Raw genomic sequence first — 5,250 nt, 5'->3', positions numbered from 1 at the left:
TGAGACCCCATAGACCCCATTGGGACTTCTACGAAACCATAGAGACCCCTAGACCCCATAAGGACCAATAGACCCCATAAGTACCCATAGACCCCACAGACCCCATTGGGACCCTTAGGAACCCATCGAGACCCATAGACCCCACTGGGACCCATTGAGACCCCACAGACCCCATAGAGACCGATAGGGACCCACTGAGACTGCATAGACCCCATTGGGACACATAGGAACCCATAGAGACCCATTGAGAACCTATAGACCCCATTGGGACCCATAGAGACCGATAGAGACCCCACAGACCCCATTGGCACCCATGGGAACCTATAGAGACCCTACAGGCCCCTTAGAGACCCACAGGGACCCATTGAGACCCCATAGACCCCACTGGGACCCATGGGAACCCATAGACAGCCCACAGACCACATAGGGACCCATTGGAACACATAGAGATGCCACAGACCCCATAGAGACCCACAGGGACCCATTGAGATCCCATAGACCCCATTGGGATACATAGGAACCCATAGAGACCCCACAGACCCCATAGGGACCCATTGGAACCCATAGAGACCCCACAGACCCCATAGGGACCCATTGGAACCCATAGAGACCCCACAGACCCCAATGGGACACATTGGAAACCATAGAGACCTCACAGACCCCATTGAGACCCACAGGGACCCATAGAGACCCCACAGACCCCATAGGCACCATAGGGACCCATAGACCCCATTGGGACCCATGGGAACCCATAGAGACACATAGAACCCATTGGGACCCCATAGAGATTCCATCGACCCCATTGACCCCATAGGATCCCATTGAGACCCCATAGACCCCATTGGGACTCATTCGAAACCATAGAGTCCCATAGACCCCACAAGGACCCATAGAAACCCCATAGAACCCATTGAGACCCATGGGAGCCATAGAGACCCATTGAGACCCCATAGAGACCCATAGGGACCCATTGAGACCCCATCGACCCCACTGGGACCCATAGGAACCCATAGACCCCATAGACCCCATAGAGACTCATAGGGACCCATTGAGACTCCACAGACCCCATTGGCACCCATAGGAACCCATAGACCCCATAGACCCCATAGAGACCCCATAGACCCCATAGAGACCCATTGGAACCCATAGACCCCACAGACCCATAGAGACCCACAGGGACCCATAGAGACCCCATAGACCCCATTGGGACCCATTGGAACCCATAGAGACCCCACAGACCTCATAGAGACCCCATAGACACCATAGAACCCATAGAAACCCCACAGGGACCCCTAGGGAGCCATAGGGACACATTGAGACCCCATAAACCCCATTGGGACTTCTACGAAACCATAGAGACCCATAGACCCCATAGACCCATAGACCCCATAGAGACTCATAGAGACACATTGAGACCCCACTGACCTCATTGGAGCCCATAGGAACCCATTGAGACCCCATAGACCCCATAGAGACCCCATAGACCCCATTGGGACACATAGGGAGCCATAGAGACCCCATAGACCCCATAGGGACCCATAGAGACCCCATAGACACCATTGGGACCCATGGGGACCCATAGAGACCCATAGAACCCATTGGGACCCCATAGAGATTCCATCGACCCCATTGACCCCATAGGATCCCATTGAGACCCCATAGACCCCATTGGGACTCATTCGAAACCATAGAGTCCCATAGACCCCACATGGACCCATAGAAACCCCATAGACCCATTGTGACCCATGGGAGCCATAGAGACCCATTGAGACCCCATAGAGACCCATAGGGGCCCATTGAGACCCCACCGACCCCACTGGGACCCATAGGAACCCATAGACCCCATAGACCCCATAGAGACTCATAGGGACCCATTGAGACTCCACAGACCCCATTGGCACCCATAGGAACCCATAGACCCCATAGAGACCTCATAGACCCCATAGGGACCCATTGGAACCCATAGACCCCACAGACCCATAGAGACCCACAGGGACCCATAGAGACCCCATAGACCCCATTGGGACCCATTGGAACCCATAGAGACCCCACAGACCTCATAGATACCCCATAGACACCATAGAACCCATAGAAACCCCACAGGGACCCCTAGGGAGCCATAGGGACACATTGAGACCCCATAAACCCCATAGGATCCCATAGGAACCCATAGAGACCCCAGAGACACCATAGAACCCATAGGGACCCATCGAGACCCCATAGACCCCATAGGGACCCATAGAGACCCCATAGACAACATTGGGACCCATTGGAACCCATAGAGACCCCACAGACCTCATAGATACCCCATAGACACCATAGAACCCATAGAAACCCCACAGGGACCCCTAGGGAGCCATAGGGACACATTGAGACCCCATAAACCCCATAGGATCCCATAGGAACCCATAGAGACCCCAGAGACACCATAGAACCCATAGGGACCCATCGAGACCCCATAGACCCCATAGGGACCCATAGAGACCCCATAGACAACATTGGGACCCATTGGAACCCATTGAGACCCATAGAACCCATTGGAACCCCAGAGAGATTCCATCGACCCCATCGACCCCATAGGATCCCATTGAGACCCCATAGACCCCATTGGGACTTCTACGAAACCATAGAGACCCATAGACCCCATAAGGACCAATAGACCCCATAAGTACCCATAGACCCCACAGACCCCATTGGGACCCTTAGGAACCCATCGAGACCCATAGACCCCATTGGGACCCATTGGGACTCATTGAGACCCCATAGACCCCATTGGAACACATTGGAACCCATAGCGACCCCATACACCCCGTTGGGACTCACAGGGACCCATAGGAACCCATAGACCCCATAGACCCCATAGAGACCCCATAGACCCCATTTTCCCCATAGGATCCCATTGAGACCCCATAGACCCCATTGGGACTCATTCGAAACCATAGAGTCCCATAGACCCCACAAGGACCCATAGAAACCCCATAGAACCCATTGAGACCCATGGGAGCCATAGGGACGCATTGAGACCCCATAGAGATCCATTGGGACCCATTGAGACCCCATAGACCCCACTGGGACCCATAGGAACCCATAGACCCCATAGACCCCATAGAGACTCATAGGGACCCATTGAGACCCCATTGACCTCATTGGGGCCCATAGGAACCCATAGAGACCCCATAGACCCCATAGAGACCCCATAGACCCCATTGGGACACATAGGGAGCCATAGAGACCCCATAGACCCCATAGGGACCCATAGAGACCCCATAGACCCCATTGGGGCCCATAGGAACCCATAGAGACCCCCCAGACCCCACAGAGACGCCCTGGGAAGCTCTCAGTGTCGAACGCTGGCTGCTTTTTATTGCCTGCAGCCCAAGCTGCAGCGCCGGGTTGGGCGGCACTCGCGGCGCCGCCTTCTGCCGCTTCTCCTCTCAGTCGTGCAGCCGTAGTTGCTGCATCAGCTGCTCAAGGCCGCTCAGTGCCGAGGACTGGAAAGAAACAGAGCGAGGGGAGAAACGGGACGGCGCTGCCCTCGGGAAATCTCGCAGCGACGGAGGCCCTGAGAGCAACGAGCGCCGTGCTGCGCTCAGCAGGACTCACCTCTGCGCGTGCAGCAGCAGCTCGCACAGAAGCCTTCTTCCGCTCTGCTCTCCTCTCCTTCTGCCGCTGCCTTCTGGCTGGAAGGCGAGAAAAGAGACGCGTGGCTTTGGGCAGCAGCAGAACGGCAGCGACAAACGGCAGGCAAAAGGCCGAGACCCCACAGACACCATAAAGACCCCATAGGGACCCATAGACCCCATTGCTTTGGGCAGCAGCAGAACGGCAGCGACAAATGGCAGGCAAAAGGCCTAGGGAATGGGACTGGGAACCCCGCAGTGAATGGCATTGCAGTGGGACGTGCACCCATGGGAACCATTGAGACCCATAGACCCCATGGGACCCATGGGAACCCATAGAGACCCCACAGACCCCATAGGGACCCATTGGAACACATAGAGACCCCACAAACCCCATAGAGACCGATAGGGACCCACTGAGACTGCATAGACCCCATTGGGAAACATAGGAACACATAGAGACCCATAGAGAACCTATAGACCCCATTAGGACCCATAGAGACCCATAGAGACCCTACACACCCCATTGGGACCCATGGGAACCTATAGAGACACTACAAACCCCTTAGAGACCCACAGGGACCCATTGAGACCCCATAGACCCCATTGGGACCCATTGGAACCCCATACACCCCATCGGATCCCATTGAGACCCCATAGACCCCATTGGGTCCCATTGGGACCCCATAGAGCCCATAAACCCCACTGGGACCCATAGGAACCCATAGACCCCATAGACCCCATTGGGACCCATGGGAACCCATAGAGACCCCATTGGGACCCCAATGGAACCCATGGGAACCCATAGAGACCCATTGAAACCCCACAGACCCCATAGGACCCCACAGACCCCATAGACCCCACTGGGACCCATAGGAACCCACAGAGACCCCACAGACCCCATAGACCCCACTGGGACCCATTGAGACCCTACAGACCCCACTGGGACCCATTGAGACCCTACAGACCCCACTGGGACCCATTGGAACCCATTGAGATCCCACAGACCCCATAGAGACCGATAGGGACCCACTGAGACTGCGTAGACCCCATTGGGACACATAGGAACCCATAGAGACCCATAGACCCCATTGGGACCCATAGGAACCCACAGAGACCCCACAGACCCCATAGAGACCCACAGGGACCCATTGAGACTCCATAGACCCCATTGGGACCCATAGGAACCCATAGAGACCCATAGGGATCCCATAGACCCCATTGCTTTGGGCAGCAGCAAAACGGCAGCGACAAACGGCAGGCAAAAGGCCGAGGGAATGGGACTGGGAACCCTGCAGTGAATGGCATTGCAGTGCGACGTGCACCCATGGGAACCATTGAGACCCATAGACCCCACTGGGACCCATGGGAACCCAGAGAGACCCATAGACCCCACTGGGACCCATAGGAACCCATAGAGACCCCACAAACCCCATAGACCCCACTGGGACCCATTGAGACCCCACAGACCCCATAGAGACCGATAGGGACCCACTGAGACTGCATAGACCCCATTGGGACACATAGGAACCCATAGAGACCCATTGAGAACCTATAGACCCCATTGGGACCCATAGAGACCGATAGAGACCCCACAGACCCCATTGGCACCCATGGGAACCTATAGAGA

This window comes from Tetrao urogallus (assembly GCF_951394365.1).
Source record: "Tetrao urogallus genome assembly, chromosome: 33".
NCBI classification, from domain to species: Eukaryota; Metazoa; Chordata; class Aves; order Galliformes; family Phasianidae; genus Tetrao; species Tetrao urogallus.
This window is presented reverse-complemented; position numbering follows the sequence as displayed.